The sequence below is a fragment of the Anser anser genome (assembly GCF_964211835.1).
Source record: "Anser anser genome assembly, chromosome: 24".
In the NCBI taxonomy this organism is placed as follows: domain Eukaryota; kingdom Metazoa; phylum Chordata; class Aves; order Anseriformes; family Anatidae; genus Anser; species Anser anser.
In genome coordinates, this window is record NC_139745.1 from 5,308,468 (window position 1) to 5,325,430 (window position 16,963).

Consider the following 16,963-nt stretch of genomic DNA (forward strand, 5'->3'; position numbering starts at 1 on the left):
AGCATGAAACAGGAAAGGAAGAAATCCTTGAAACATGAAAGGAAGAAATCTCCTCCCACCTTCTGTTTTGCTGCTTTAGACTGGACGCGTGGATGCCCAGCTCCCAGCAGCGGAGGGCTGGGGTGCCCTTGGAGGATGCCACCCAGGTGCTCCTCACCCACATCCCACCACACCAAGCACTCAACCTGAGAGGGAGCAGAAACCCCAGGCCAGAGGGGAGAGAAACTGCCCGCCTGCCAAGCCACACGGGCCTCATGGACACCTGATGGCACCGCACTTGAGAGAGGTGTGCCCAATATCCCTGTGAGCTGCGACTTGCTTGAGAGCCCCCCGGCTTCCCCTCGCAGCCCGCAGCTGGATCGCTGCCTTGTAAGCTGTTTCCCCGTCTCCTCCTAAATGTGCACTGTGTCATCACGTCTCACTCCAACCTGACCCTTCAGCAGCTCCGCGGTCGTGTAATAAGCAGGCTGCCAGCACTCCCACAATTAACATGCAACGTAAAAAAGAGACTGCAAGAAGACGAGAGCAAAAACTGAGCTTTGTGTCGGCCTCCCAGCTGACACATCAGTAATTTTCTGACCATTCTACACAAAGCTGCGGTGTTTCGGGACACAGAACCCATAGACACGTCCCAAGCACGGGCTGCATGCAGGGATTTTCTCGCAAAGCCGGGGGGACACGGGCTGAAGGAGCTGGTCCCTCCCGACACCTCCCAGGCCCCTGAGCCGAGGCGTGGATGAGAAACCAGAGGGATTTCTTCACTCCTGCTTCTCTGACAAGCACTGCAGACACGCCGCTCCCATTTGGCTTTAAGAACGAATTATGGCTGCTGTAAGCAAGAGGATACGGAAGGGTGGATTTGGTTGCATTTACTAACCTAGTTTTTATTTCCTAATAGAATTTCCCATCTAGGATGGTGTTTATAAAGAACATTACGCAACAACTCATTAAATTCTTCATAACTGCAGTACTTTATTCCAGTTTAAATTGCAGACATGGCCTATTTTTATGCAAACAAATACTTTCTGAACAACTTTGAGCTCCCATGTACACTAATTAAATCTGTCACATGCACAGTGGAACCTTAAATTATATTTGCTCAATCCTTCAGCAGAAAATGGTGCTTTGAACTGAGTACATGATGAATGAAATTGCATTTCTTGTCCTGCTTAGGGGAAAGGAAGGGGAAATTCCTCCAAAGCATCTTAAACGCCATTCTCTGTAGTTTTCTGTTGAATCAAAAAGTGAACCTGCTGGACAACTGTCACAGCAGGCTTTGTCTACAGCAGATACTCTGCTTCATAAGGGTGTTACAGAGCACACTGGGAACAGAGGCTGGAAAGAACAGAAGTTGTGCAGGGTCCCTCATGCACAGCGCAGGCGGAGGATACATACAAGTATTTCCATGATTTCTATCTGAGGTAGCACCTCTGAAAACCCCACAGGTCTGACTCCCAGACTTCAGCTGACTGAAAACCCACAGCAGGACGTGCTTCATCTCAGGGGCTGCAAGCAAGAGGGAGGAGGACAAGACCAGATGCAAGCCACCAGCTCACCTGCAGCAGCCGCTGGGACGTGCACAGGCCCTATTTCGGGGCGAAACCCCGCTGTTACCTGCCTGAGCAGAAGCTTGGTGCAAGGGCCCCTTGGCTGCACAGGTCGTGAGTTCTGCCAGAGATCTGCTGGAGAAGAGCTCAGCAGGGAAGCCCCGCAAGGAGCTGTACGCCCTCCGACACGCCAGCCACAGCACCAGCCGGCCCGGGCATCCTTTCCTCTCGGTGCAGAAGCTCTCGCTCGCTGAACACTTCATTAGCGGATGGGGAATAGCAAAGCATTAAAGTGGTGGCTGGCTGGGAAAACACATCGCACATTTCTTGGCTTTAAATAGTAAGAGTCAATGCGAATGGTCCTTAAGCTCTATTACAGTAATGTGCACTGCGTTTGTCATGGACACAGTATATTTCTGATTACCTTGTGTTTCTGGGAGACCAGCATGCATTATTCATAGGGGGAGATAGAGTCGGAACAAAATATCCCTTCAGTTTGTATCATTGAGCTGCAAAAGGCTTCTCCCGCTGCTAGCAGTGTTTTTTAAACACCTAGAATGCTTAGGTCTGTTTTCTCTGCAAAGCACTTAGCGCACATTTTGCTCAAAATAATAAACATAGGTAGCCCTGGTGGACAGGACCCCCCTGTTCCCTAGTTCACCTTCATCCTCCTCCACCACGTACTACCTCTGCATGCAAGGGAACAGCAGGGCCGTGCTCAAACCACGTTCCCCCAGCCTGAGTGCAAGGAAGGGCCCCATCCTGGAGAACAGGGGGCACAAGATGAGACGTGCAACATTTCTCTTCCCAGCCCTGGAAGATTTACATCCAGAGGGCACCCCCCGGCCTCGGCAGGAGGGCTCAGCCCTCCGCACCCACGTGGGCTCCAGGAATCCCGCTCGGGCTGGAAGCAGCACATGTTGGTGGAGCTGCCTTGCAAGGAAGCGCTCCCTGCAAACTGGTGATGCTCGAGCATCTTTCCCCCTCCAGGCAGCAGGTGCTTTGTAACTCTGCCATCCCAAATCCAAATAATCCTTTTCAACTCATAACATATTTTTAGGCACAGCATTAATATTTAATGAGACAGCCCACAGCAAGTTAGATAGCATAGCAATTAATTTTTAAATGGTGACATTTATTACAGCATGTAACTGCTACCTAACTTGCTGTGGGCTATCTGGATAAATGTCAGTTAAATATCTAATAATTCCTTACAACTTAATATGAACATAAAAAAAGAAGAAGCACCCTGTAATTATCCATTATTTGCAAAATTTAATTGAGATTTTAATTTTGGCATTTGGGTTTCTTTCTCTCCTCTCTGCTTCAGCCTCTGAGGCTAAGTGATTTTTTGGTAATTTATATATTGATTAATTTAGTTTCATCTGATGTTTAAAACCATGCCGCTAAGGCCCAAGGTACAGCAGGGAAAACCCTGATTAATGTTGCAACTGCCTGAAATTACATCCAGCCGCGCACGTGACAGGCCTGGAATAGCCAAAGGGAACGTAAGGAGAGACTGGACCTGCAGCGTGCGGGAGCGAGGTGGTGAGACACCTGGGCCAGATCCGGCCCCAGGAAAGGTACACGAAGCCTCTGACGTGACCACAGAGCAACGACAGGATTCTGCCATTTGCCAAGGCTAAAGACTTGCAGAGGGTTAAGCTATCGTGTGTTGTCACAAGGTCCCAAATCCCATCTATTGCCCCCAGCCCACAAGAGGGTTATGAACAAAAGGGTACCAGGCAGCTCCCATGCTGTCTGACGTGCCAGTGGGATGAGAAAAGGGGAAAGCTTGGTGGAACACTGCGCTGGTGGTCCCGGCAAGTTTGGTAAGAAAAGCCAGAGCAAAACCGAACGGAGTTGGAATTAGAAACCCTCTGTTATCAGATAGCATTCCTCCCAAGAAAATTTCATTCACAAGAGCTACAAAACATTAACACAAGGAGCACTTCCACACGTCCCTTCAAAACAACCGGCTGAGCTGCCCCCAACAGGACCCACCTTCTGCTGCTCACTGAACAACAGACTCATGGCACTGGGTGAGGAGCGCTCAGCATCCCAGCTGGTTAGCTTTGAAAAGACAATTTCGTTCAGAAAAGAATAATCTGATCAAAACTAGCTGAAAATAAAAGAAATAACACATCAGCATAAGGCAAGAAGCATAAGCAACGCAGAAGTTTAAAAGCTCACGAGTAGTTTACCCACTTGACTTTGCTGTTTTTCAAACCCAGCACTACGCCTGCCCAGTTCCCCCAGGATTCTGCACTTCACTTCGTGACCCAGACTACGCTGTGGTCAGGGCACAACAGGCTGTGTCTTCCTCTGACACAGCACACTCTATGCTATGTTTAGATTCAACGATACCTTAATGGAACAGAATGGCTTGGCAATTTTGAGAGAGGTAATTTCAGGGGATTTTTCTTATCACAAGCCTCAGAACTGTATGTAAGTGCACTTACACCGCTTCATGTCAGGCCACGCCTGAATTAGGGGCTCCATGTGGATCCCCCTGTAAATTCCTATTTCGTATACCCAGCTTTCTGAGAAGTTTTCCTTTTGGGTTGAAGTTTCCCGTGTGTTGGTCCCATTCCAGAGGTGGGTGTCCCGGGGAAATCTGAACAAACTTGTTTCTTGATGACGTCTCAGAACTTTCGAAACTCACCATCAGATTTTTGGCATGACACTTCTCAAACCAAGTTTCTACACTGCCCACAAAGGGAACTGACTCAGTGCAATACTGCTAACAGAAATGAACAACTTTATGGCAGGGCTCACTCTCTGCAAGGCACATCTAACTTGGAGACACCTCATGCTGACTTGGTCACAGCACTCACTTTACAGACGCTGGTGGAGATCTGACCTCCGACCACAGGTTCATCTGACCTGTTCCAGATACCTACCTTAACACATTAACGGGCTAAACACTGTCCTCTGGATCCGTCCTGTTTCTTCCTTTTGTCTATAAAATTTGGAGGAACTAGTTCAGACTTTGATACCTAACACCGCAGGCTCGTACCCTAACCCCACATGCCTCCATCTGGTCACCAGTTCAGGTAAGTTTCTCACACCTTGACCTCAAAGCAACTCAGAACAGAAGATTTTTGCTTTGACATAAACCTTTAAAATTTTAAATAGAAGAACTTCAAATTTATAAAAAAATTTCCACTTCGCAGAAGTTAGGACAAACTCTTATAAAACTTGTACGAAGAGTTTCTTTGCTCAAGAAGGCTAACCAGGAAAATCGACACCAAAGAATACCTACAAACCCTTTCTTCCAAAAATAAAACACTGTGCAAAAACCTGTCCATTTAGGGCGCATTTCTATTAGAAAAGGATTTGAAATCTTTCCAATTGAAAGTCTGACTTGGAGCACAAGATAGTAGCAAAAGCATAAAACATAGGCGTTGGAGATGACTGTGAACTGGCCCAGTTTAAGGTAGGCTCGTTCCTGATCAAAAAGGAAAAGAGGTGAGCACAATTATTGCACGTCTGTTATAGAAGTGCCATAGGAACTGTAATCAAAGGGTTTCAGTGTGAGGCAACGAACAGAGGAAAAGAAGCCCAAAAGTGGCAGTCCTTGCTCAATTCACAGCCCACGCGATGCAGCCGTGCTTCAGGCTCCAGAAATCCTTAACGCGCCCGATAGCCAGACGAGCAGCCTTTGAAGCCTCCTGCAACTCCAGCAAGGTTTATTAGCCCCAGATTACTCAAACGGTTTGAAATAAACCAGCGACTTAAACACTTCCTTCCACTGAAACAAAACAAAAGCCGCCACAGGATCTATTAATCTTTCCTACAATAAAAATGATGCATGCTCACAGAGCTTCGTAAGATCGAGTTTACCGTGATTATTCCCCTTCTCCCGCGGCGCCCCGGCTCCTGCGGCCCCCCCCCAAATACAGATGCCATTTGGAAAGCAATCATTAGCTCAGGCAGCAGGGAATGCTTCACATCCCGTCATTTACCAGCTGCCTACAGAGAAGCGTGCGGCTTTCTCCAGATAATCGAAACATAGGGTATGCCCGTCTCCCCTCTTTCCCCCAAAAAAGAGGAGGAAGGTTGCTGAACATGGACTCCATTTGCTGGTGCACTTTACCATTAATGTGCAAAATAGGGAAAAAAAATTCAGGAGAGGGTTGTGTCTTGGCCTTAATCATGCTGGCATCGTGACGGTGAGGCGGCAGTTGTAGTCTTTCTGACTCATTAATTACTGCTGACAAAGAATGGTCCAAGGCAGTGCTAAATATGTACTACACACAGAAGCTGATTTCCTCTTACGGACCCTAAATAGCAGGGTAGAGCTGTCGGAAGTGAAGTCTGCGCCCACAGCTGTACTGCTGCACCGAACCATTCGTAAGCAAAGCTCGGACACCTTGGACTCGGACCGGGATCGGGGCTTTTGGCCTCCTTCCCACGCTGAGATCTGCCCTCCCCTCCCACCACACCCCACTCCCTCATCAAAGGAGGCTTCCCCTCGCCTCTACTCGGGGCCGGAGAAGACGGCTCCTCGCAGAAGTCACACTGAGGTGGTGTGACCGGCAGCACCGGTGGCTTTCTCCATCACGCTGCTCACGCGAAGCCTCATCTTGCTTCGTGCTTTGTTACTAACATGGCCTACAGAATAAAAGCTATTGAGGCTTCATGGAAAATACACTGCTTCAGAAACAATTCTGCTTGTACATCATACATTTTCCTGTCATTTTTATTCCCTTGGTATTTTATTACTGAGAGATATTTGCATGAAAATAGAATCTTTGTTTCATAAGAATTCATCTGCTTCTGTTACCCTGGTCCTGGAGGAATTCATGGTGAATGAACACTGTATTTCTCATGTTCTCACACACAAAAAATGCCAATTATTTAAATTATTGTATCTTCTGGAGGCTTAATTTCCCTCCATGAATCTCCTGTTCAATCACTGCCACCGTAATCTTGAGACCTGAATGGGAAGGAAGGCTACCGAAGCAGCAGCTGTAGGAACCTGACAGTGTATTTTTCTAAAGGGCTCTGGGGCTCCAAAAATGCCGCATTTACATTCCACGAGGCAATCACCAGGGGACTGCCGCTGACAGGAAACATCAGGAGCTTTAAGGTGGGGCATCGTAAGTACGGGAAGTTTGAGATTAGAGTGCTGTCTGTCTGTCAAAACCAGCAGCACCATCCTTCCCCAAGGACAGGTCCGCGCCCAGAGGGCAATGGGTGTAAATGAACACATTCATGTTTTTCATAAAAACATATTACTTTGGGGAGACTGGCTGCAACAGCACACTTTTCACTTTTCAGTCCTTAGAGCTTTAATCAAAATTTGTTTTGAGATGCTTTCCAAAACATTCATAGAAATATTTTCCAAAAGCTGGAGGAAGAACACTTGCAATTGGAAAAAGCAACCCTGGCTTTGGAGACTAATGTGATGCACCCTTCAGTGAAAATTTTGTTTTAAAATCCAAGAACTTCATAAAGAGGAGATGGGAAGGCTGGGATGCACTGAACACAACTGCATCAGCAGGGTGGGTTCTCCGTATCACTCGGGTTTGACGTCCTTGTCCTTCTCCTAGACCCACTGCTGCCTGTGCTGCTGGATCTCGTGAGCCCACATCTACAGAGCAGCGACTGGCTCCCTGTTAGCTGCTCCATCCCCAGCCTGTTTTGGGTGGGCTCCCCCACAACAAGAAGCCTTTCTTAAACCTCAAATACACAGACATTAATTCTTAGCCCAGAGATCCGAGTAAACCAGATGGAAGCCTCGGGATATGGTACTTCTGAACAGGCATTTTGTTCCCTCCTCTTTATTTAATTGAAACAAATATATCCATTTAAATCTACATATCTTCCAAATTTCTAATGCCTCCTGTAATTCACGCCAATCTTTTATCACTTGAAAAACAATCAGGTTCTTTACTTGCCTAATTCTGTTTTGCTTGCTCCCAGGCAATTTAGATCCTGAACCATCAACTCGTGCACATGTTCATTAGCCTCATCCATTTAGCTGCTTGGGCAGCTGTGCTATTTAATGGAGCTGAAAAAACTGCATGAATGCTCCCTTCCAACACAAGCTGTAGACAAGGAACCTGCAGGGTTTCCTATCGCAGAAGCAGCTCACCCAGAGGCAGGGAATACAAGTGACAGAACCAAGCCCGTCTTCTGTTTATGAGGCCGCAAATTCTTGAACTTCCTGTTCAGATTTCCCCATCTCCTTGTGTCAGCTGACAGCGAGGGAATCTCACGTCTCTTGGTTAGAAACAAGACAGTGTGATTTCACTGCACGGAAACAGGAACAAATATGTAATCCAAAAGCACTTACAGAGGGGCTTTTGAGCTGTTTCGCAATTGTGGCATATTTGAAGTACTTGGTTTGATGAAAAATATTAAGAAAGTCTCAAGTATCAGTGTTGAAAACGATCAGCAAAACAAACCTTCACCTAAACACAAAACAGCAAGTTGTGAATTCTGCCCTTCACAGTGAAGCTCTGTGCTGAGCAGCGCAGGGGGAGGACGGGTTTCGTGCTGCCCCTTCTGCAGGGCCCGGTTTCACCACTGCTACTCCCACTGCACTGCAGCTGGTAGCATTAATTATTTGTTAAACCAAGTTCCCGTGCACTGTAAGGAAGAACGAGCCAGAAAACATGTGGAGCATCTGCAACATCTTGCTGACTTGCAGATGGAATCAAAGAAGCGAACAGTCCCAGGAGGCTGCCTCCCGGTCTCCACTTGAAGGAGACTGCACAAACAAAAGGGCTAACAAACCCCAATTAGCACACACGAGCATCTCCCAGCTAGGCAGACGCAGGAGTTTGTTTACAGCGGTGTGGTGGAAGCTAATAGTTAAAAATCAGCTTGTTCTCATTCCTCCCAGTTGTCCAGGCTACGGCTGTCCTGTTTTCCCTTCAATAACCAAATCAAGCATAAAATCCAGCTGCAGAGTTACGCATATTGCAGAAAACCCATGAAACCGAGTGCAGACAGCGGCAATGTAAAAGGCATTTGGGTCATAATTCACTAATAGGCCAGAACCGAAATAAATGCAGACCTGGTTTGTTCTAGGAGGGCGGGCGATGGTTCTGCCACGACACTGCAGACGGGGATTTCGCACAGTCACTGCGAGACTAACGAGCTAGAAGGAGCCGGTGGCTGCCAGTGCCGGGACAGGCAGCCTGTCTGCAGACAGGGCTCATCCCAATTCTGCACGCACTTCTCCCACCCCGCTGGAGAAGGCAGGCCAGCGCTAATCAGCGCGAGCACGCCTGCTTCCCTCTGATTTCCCACAGGCCCTCTTCCCCTGCTCGCAGGGCTGAGATAAACTAGCAGCAGGCTTAACCTTTTCCAAAGGGCATTCCCTCATCATGCACCATTTCTACCATTTCACAGAGCGTGTCCCAGAGGATTGGGAGACCAGGCTGTGTGAGCAATAACCTTTGAAAGCCGAGTCTGCTGGGCCCACAAATTAGGAAATTAATGGCTGGTCTTATCCTCAAAAAGGCAAGTACACTGAGTAAACAAAAGGGAACAGAGCAATCATCAGCTAAAAGGGACAGAAGCACTTCCCGCATCCCTTCTGTCACTGGATTCTGTATAATTTAAGGAAAGGATTCGCTGAATTCTGCAGGAGAGCACACGCTGCCTCGGGATTCTTGAGATGGATCCGCCACAGCAGGAAAACAAGTTTCCTGCCTTGTTCTGGGTGAATCACCCCACCGTGTCTGAGGGCCCCCTCTGCCAAACGATGACAAAGACGCCAGAGCTCTGCTCCCCAGCTGCCGCCTGCCAGCTCCTGGGACAGCATCCCACCGCACAGGGGGCCGGTCCCAGCCCCCAGCTGCTGCTGCGAAGCGAAAGCGTCAGGATGAAACCCAGAGGAACTGGAGCTGGATGGGGGGAGCAGCAGGGCTTTCATCAGACCTTCTCTATTCAGGGAGATAATAACCAGAGAAGTGAAACATTTTTGCTTCTGGCAGAACTGACCGCAGACCTGGAAGTTTATCAGACTATAAAATCTTTAATCTGGTCTTCAATTGTATTTTATTTGAGTGATTTCCAAGGGTAGAAATGTGCATGCTCATTCTGAAACATGGTGAAATGTAACAAAATCATTTGCCAGACTCCTTTTGGAACAGATGGGGAGGTTTGCAAGTGTGAAGTGTTACTGAAAAAATGAAAGAAGAGGTCCCCTATGTGTTAGTGTGCTCAGAGCGAGCTCTGAGCAGATGAAAGCTCCTATACACTACATCCCATAAATATTTCTAAAACACCCTGAGGTCTCAAAACACCAGACTCAGCTAGCAGCCAGGTCTAAAGGAGTGTCAGCACCTGACCAGCAGCCCTTCAGGAGAGCACTCAGGAGCTCCAGGGTGGGGTACAGGCCTGGTGCAGAGCCCCCCACCGCCGGGAAAAGCTTCCTCGCTTTACACCCAGGGAGGAAAAGCCCCTCGCCGGGCATCAGCAGTCCCAAGGGATGGTCTCCTCAGGCCATGGGCCCAGCTGGCATGCCCCTACACTTCGCAGAGACAAAGCACCGGCTGCAGGTCCCTTGGGGTGTCTGCTGACAGGCACCACTCACACAAACATCACGCAACCAGGCCAGGTTTGGGAGGCTCTGAGAATGTTCTTACCCCACGCCACCGGAGATAAGTACTGCTTGAGATATTTCCATCGCTTTCAAGTTGTTCTATTTGTTGTTTTCAGCAGCTCTGAAGGCTGCACACCTCCCCTGTTTAAAGGAAAGCTGTCCCCCTCCACTGCCTGTGATGCTAGTTTCAGTGGTTCTCTGAAGGAAGGGTAGCACGGGAGGAATGTATAAATATGTGAGCATCTGAGAAATGCACATGTAATTCACCAACTGATACAAAAACTGCTAGGAGCCTATCAGTTCTGACAGTGATTTCCCCAAGGCTATCCAATTATAATACAATGAACTAGAACTACTACAATCCTAAACATGAGTGTATGTATGATACAGAAATGAGCCTTAAGCTGCAATTTAAAAACCACGCATGCAATGCAGAGATAGAGGATGAATTGTAAAGGTGAGGACAGAACAGAAAGCTCCAGAACCAACCGCAGAGCTCTGCGAGAGGGACTGCCACCTGAGCCTGGCACCGATGTGGGTGGCACAGCCACCTTGCCTGGGGCTGCTCAGAGCTTCCGCAGGGGATGGATCCGTGTGAAGTGTTCGTCAGCAGGATCAAAGCCTTCCTAGCAGCCAAAGAGTGCAGCTGAAAGCCGAGACACGCAGCAAAATAGCAAGAAGTCTTTACGGAATACAACACTTGCGATAAATATTTTATGCCCCCCCACGCCCCAAGAGGGCTGGCCAGAGTCAACCAATGCTGGGGCTGTTCCCCCACCCCAAAAGAAGAAAGGGCTGGTTTGCAAATACAAGGTTTTGTGTCTGAGTTCAGTCCCACTCCTTCCCCACCTCGATTGTGCTAATCACTTCACCTGGTGCTAATCAGACCAATGAAATGTTGCTCATCGTTAAACCAAGTGATTTATTACAGGGGCTGCCATGGAATCCTGCCACCAGCATCACGAATTTGCAGAACACAGTCAGAAGCATTGCCAATGGCAGAATCTGAAGAGTAAAATATTGCCTCATTATTTATCCTTCCTCATCACACGGAAAGAGCACTGAGCGCTGGAGAGGCAGCTAAGGCCCTTGTTGATTTCAATTGCGAACATAATCTAATACAAGGATTTATTTTTGTAGATTTCTACCCAAAATAAGAGGCTGTCAGGAGCCAAGGGCAGCCTAGGGGCCAGCTGTACGTGGCCAGCCGTGCCCCCTGGGGCGCAGCGCTGCACAACTGCCCTTTCCAGCAGCCAGACTCGAGCACTTCTACTCTGGGCAGGTAAATATAGGTAAGATTTTAAATAGAAGTAATGGTCAAAGGGCGGCTCAGTTGACAGCTACATGCATTCCCCAGTAGGAAATTTGCAACTTTTTATATAGTCTAGGTACTGCTGTAAAAGCTCAGGTATGAGCACGGTTCTGTGCCCCAGCGTGCAGCCAAGCACAAGATGCACTGAGGAACTGATTCTCCCAAACATCAGCTCTACAGAAATACATCCTCAAATGAGAACTGCCACCTTCTTTTGAGTCAAGGTGGCAGATTAGTCTGCACTCATCCTTGGTTTATAGAGAGAGAATGATAAAATCCTTGCTGATAATGAAAACAAACCATGAAAGGAAGGGTGGGATGTCTGCGGGCAGGTGTCTGAGCACCCAGCCACTTAATTGACCAATATTCTGTTTCTGCTGTGAACTTTTCCATGAAGCTATCAAAATGAATCTTGTTTATGCCTAAAACAGGTATTGTAAGATCTTCTAGCCATGCTCACATCTTGACTCGTTTCTTATCTCAAATCCAAAGCACCCCAACCCCTGGGTGACTTCATCCTTCACTATTGCTAAGACCTGAAGACAGAGGGACAGAATCCTAAATACCTGTGTTTTGGTGGAGCCGAGAAGTCTGTGAGCACCAGCACCCACAATGCTAGCTGTTGTCAGTGGTGAAACTAAGCCATGGCAGCCACAAAGCCACTAAGGACCCCCAGTTTCCATAAGCACTAACCCTGCTTGCAAGAGAGGGTTCCCACTTGTTTAACAGAAGTGCTCAATTCTATTCTAGCGCATCCCCTGGAGGGACAGCATCCAAGGAACATGGATCCTAAAACTTGGCAACGTGGCACGGCGATGCAGTGGGCTAGAATTCACTTTAAAGCATTAGGAAGGAGCTGCCCTGCAGTCAGCCCATTTGAGGATTTTAATATCTACAGATTAAATGGATGTGACTAAGAATAGACACAAAATATTGCCTTGATTCTGCTTTTAGATGGGAAATTTGCTTGTGCTCCATTGCCAGGAGACTGCGTTAATTAAGTACTTACTCAGACTGGAGCTTGCTCAAGTCACAAGCAGTGCTTTCAGAGGGAGCCTGCTGATTTGAGCCAAGCACTAACAGGCTGCAGACATGCCTCGCATACAGCCCCAGAGCACACAGACTCCCCAGGTCTTTCACAGGCTCAGGAGCTGCTGCACGTGGATGGGTAGGAGAGGAGGAAGAAGCAGATACCACGAGTGGACTTGGTCACAGCCACATCACTGGAGCATTTGAAAATCCAGATGCACAGTTAAAGGACTTCTGCTCATGAGACTGAGGACCTTTTCTGAACATTTGTTCCCAGGCTTCAACCATACAATGCATGGTCACAGGCATGTATTTTACTCTCAGATAATTTCATTTTCATCTCATACCAGAAAGCTGAAATCCTACAGGGGCAGACAGCAGCAGCAACACCCCCACATTCCCGAGCATTCCCTCCTGCCAGCTACCACCTGCGCCCTGCCGAGGCCAAGCTTCTGCTTGCACAGCAGGAGGAACGCAGGCTGTGCGCTCCGGGGCCACAACCCCACAAAGTGTCACGGGGAAAGGGCCCGACTTCACGCCACCTCCAAACAATCGACTCACGTTTGCTCAGTTCATGAACCCAATGCCAAGTTTTCTATTAAATTTCACAAGGGGTCAGGAAAAGTCAGGATATCTGCTTTTTGCATCCTCCATCAGCAGCAGTAAGAGACCCTACTCCAACGCCAGCTGAGGATCACCCCACTCTTTAAGCAGAGCAGGATGCAACTCATTTCTCCCAAGGTGCACTACCTTTCATGTGAAAAGGATTAAAGCTTTCGCAGTCATGGTGGTCAGTACTGTCTGTTTTAAATGTCACGATTTGACGCAGATGCAGCAAGTTGTAAATGACATGCATCTTTTCGGTTGTGAGAACAAAAGGAGGTCCTGCTGTCAAACGGAATTTGAAGTCAGCTAATTCCACAGAGGAATTTTAGGATTAAAAGATAAGTTGTCAACCTAGTGTTTTAAGCTTGCCCTGCCTACCCACTTCAGAAGCCTGCAGTACAACACATGAAATGCCTAAAGTGATTATGTTTCATAAGCATAGAAGACACGGCAAAAAAATTGATTACACGGTGATAATGGGAATATGCTAGCTGTTTAGGTGTCAAATGAAACAATTCTGAAGAATATTTTTGCCTTTAGAATAATACATCATCTTTCCAAACTGCCACAAGCTCCCCTGTTATTAATACTCTTCAGAATGACTACAATTGAAATGATAATGCGTTTCTAAATTAATATTGCATCTTCCCATTTCAGTATCTGATGAGCTGTATCAAAACTTCATTAAATCACTCCCTGTTTTGCCAACTACAGCTTATAATCAGGCCTGAGATACACATCTGTCTTCAGATCACAGTCCACGCTCTAAGCTGTGTTCTAACTCTGGCAAACTCCAGTGCACGATGAACTATACTAATGGGATGAGCGAGAGAGCTAATGTGTTTTTCAGAATATGACACCATTTTTGAGTGCTAAATAAATATTGGAGACAATTAGCAGGCTTATCAGCTTACAACTTGGTGATCAGCTAAAAGTTTCCCCTTTTCTTCAGTACTTCAGGAAGTCATATTTTCCTCAAATTTGACATTAGTTGTAAAAACTGAAATGGTTTATGTTCTGCCTATTTTTTCACTACAGGTATAAACTTCATCCCTTTCACTTAGGGACATGTCACACTTACAGCACATACACACAGTGTGTTTTGAAGCATCTACCGCAGTCCAAGCCGCTCGGCATGACACAGCTCAGCTGCTCCTGGAATCGCACCGCACGCTCTCCAGGACAGGAGCAGAGCGCTCCGTGCATCCCCACAAGCACAACGCTCATTACCTGCCTCAAATTTAAATGTTAAATGACATAATTCAGCTAAGGGATCAAGCTAACTAACTTCCACAGGCACACATTAGGTCAGTAAATTAATTAGAAAGCAATTTCAATACTTGTAAAAATTTAAATCCCTGGCTACCAAGGCCAGGCTCTGCTCTTCCCCTTGTGTTTTTGTTTATTGCTAAAACTGACTGTAATTAAGCTGTATCTGCCAAGCCAGGATTATACCTACCTTTTAAATTAAAATAGCCCCTTCAGCACCTGCTGATAAATGCAGCTAATTCATTTAAATTCCCATTTCAAGAAAGACATTTCATTTCAAGTTGGAAACTTAATTACTTGGTCAGGGCCCAGGAGACCATGCCACCACAAAGTGATTATGATTTCTGAGTCAGGGCCAGGGACTCGGAGGAGCCCTCTCTCCGCTCAGGCCTCCCACGTGTAGCAGCTGCTCGGCCCCTCTGCTCTCACATCAGCTTCAGTCTTCCGCTGCTAAGCCTCCAAAGGGAGAAAAATCAAGGAAAACCTCAACATATTGAATAAATTCAGCAAAGATTTCTGCTCTTAAAGCCTATCACCCAGCTCAGCCCCAGCTACAGCCCAAGCAGAGCCCACTCGTGCCAACAGCTCTCAGTGCCCTGCAGCCAGTGCTCACGCTGCCTGCCCCGTGCCTTCTCACACCGTGACAGCACTCCAGGATCCCCCCACGTCTGCCCCAACAAGCAAAGCAGCTCCAAGTTTCTCCTGACACCTTCCTCACCCGCTGCAGAGCGATGTACGCTCCGCACCTGAAGCCCACCAGCTCCCCCGAGATGCACTCTCAGGCTCAGCGGAGCCCTTCGGCACTGCCACGCACTCAGACCTGGTCACTGCAAATACCCAACTCCTTTCTGCACACGAGGCTTTCCCCAGAAAGACATCGCAAGACTGACTATTTATTTTTTAAAGGCCGGTGTTACTACTGCACTCCCGATTTCAGCCTTTGCCCCCAGCGGCGCACGTGGGAGCAAGAAGAGCACAACTCGGCTGCTCAGGGCTCACCGGGCCTCATCAGCTCCAAGCAGAAAAGCCATAAATCAATTTGTAGTAAGCACTACAAAATTGATTTTTTTAAAAAGTTACTGTATAACGGCAGTTCATGTGATGGGACAGGCTCTGGAAAAATAGATCATCTGTTAATTTGCATTAATGAGCCTTAGCAGCGTTTGCCAGAAGGTGATTAAGAAACTGTACTAGCCTCAACCTCCGTCAATAGCACAAAAGCAACACCCGAGGCTTTCACAGGCAGCGAGCGGAGCTGTGTCTGCTCCACCCCCAGTCTTTACGGGGGCATTTTGCATTAATACGTTGGTGTAGCTGCTGCTTTCAAAATCCCTCCCCTCAACAACTACGGCCATAGGTTTCCCAGGTAATAATCCAAAGCTTTCCCAACACACCGTGGCAGCTTTTATTGCCAGGGAATTGTGTGAACGTTTTCATTTTGACAGCACTTCTCATTGCCTAAGCTAGGAACAAACAGCATTTTTCCTTTCCAGGAGGAATTTGCAGTGCTGAAACATGAAACACCAGAGCTTGTCGTCTTTAGAAGGTATTTCTTGTGCTCCTTATTAAGCTATTTAGGTTGTTGAACCATGACTTCTTTAAACTGAAAGGACAAAGGAATTAAAATACATGAAAACACCAACTGAAACACACAATGAGGAAAGCATTTGGGAAGTGTGGCTGCAGCAATGTTACATAAAAAGATTTAATGAGTTCTCTGGGAAAAACATGACTCTCAGCAATTCGGCTGCAACGCTTTTCAGATCACTTGCTCATTACATGCGCTGCACTGGGACTTAAACTTCTTTCGTCACTTATTATGAATTGTAGCGCCGTGTTCTCTGGGTTTTCTCCTCCCCGTTTCATCCACACTCCTTGACTCGAGGGTCAGGACGGTTGCTGAGACCTATTAGTTGAGACGTCCCTAAGAGGTAAACCATGGGTGTTTTAGGGAGTTGAGCTAAAGAATTTGGAAATCAATTTTGTTTAGTGGCAGTTAAGTAGGAATTTAAATGCCACCATAAGTAAAAATAGAAATTTATCAACTTCTGAAACAGAACTTTATAACAATGTCAAAGCAAAATGACTCATCAGAAACATCTTTGCAAACAAATGACTTGACCTTCAAGGAATTCCACACTCCAAGGTCAGCTGTTATCCAAATCAAACTTGGTCTAGATTTTCTTCCTAAAAAGCTACATTCGTTAAGAACAAAACATTGCTCAGCTCAGAACTGACTGTTTAGGAGATTCCTTTTCACCCTCCAAGCAAGCCACTAAGTTCAGTGGAGGCCCTTGTTGGACCTCAGCTGACAGTAAGAAAAGGAGCTCTTAATGTGAATATTAACCTTTTCCAAGGGTGTTGGGAGCAGAACAGAGAAAGGGACGGAGGAGCATGGGGGCAAGTCAGCGTTAACTTCACGATGAAGAACAGTTGTCAGTACACAAACTGATGTACTGACAGCAGCGATTTGAGGACAAGCGGATGGCATTTTCCTCCAAGGTACCCAAATTACCACTTTTACACAGCGAGGACATTACCCAGCTGCATGCCGTGTGGTCAGGGGCTGCCAGAACAACCCTCCATTTGTCTGTTAATGTAGCTGTGCCTTTACACCGCGCTCCTGCCGTGGCA

The 16,963-nt window shown here is 47.2% G+C and overlaps 1 long non-coding RNA gene across 2 annotated transcripts in view; it reads right to left on the bottom strand.

Moving 5' to 3' along the window:
* Nucleotides 1-16,963, bottom strand: part of LOC310886170 — a 228,797-nt gene that overhangs the window by 182,128 nt on the left and 29,706 nt on the right. Inside the window, exon 3 of one of the 2 annotated variants that reach the window (XR_014575227.1) lies at nt 1-16,963. This exon is cut by the window's right edge and continues 27,889 nt beyond it. The exons of the other annotated variant lie outside the window; for it this stretch is intronic. This is a non-coding gene — a long non-coding RNA (uncharacterized lncRNA). 2 annotated transcript variants of the gene reach the window in all.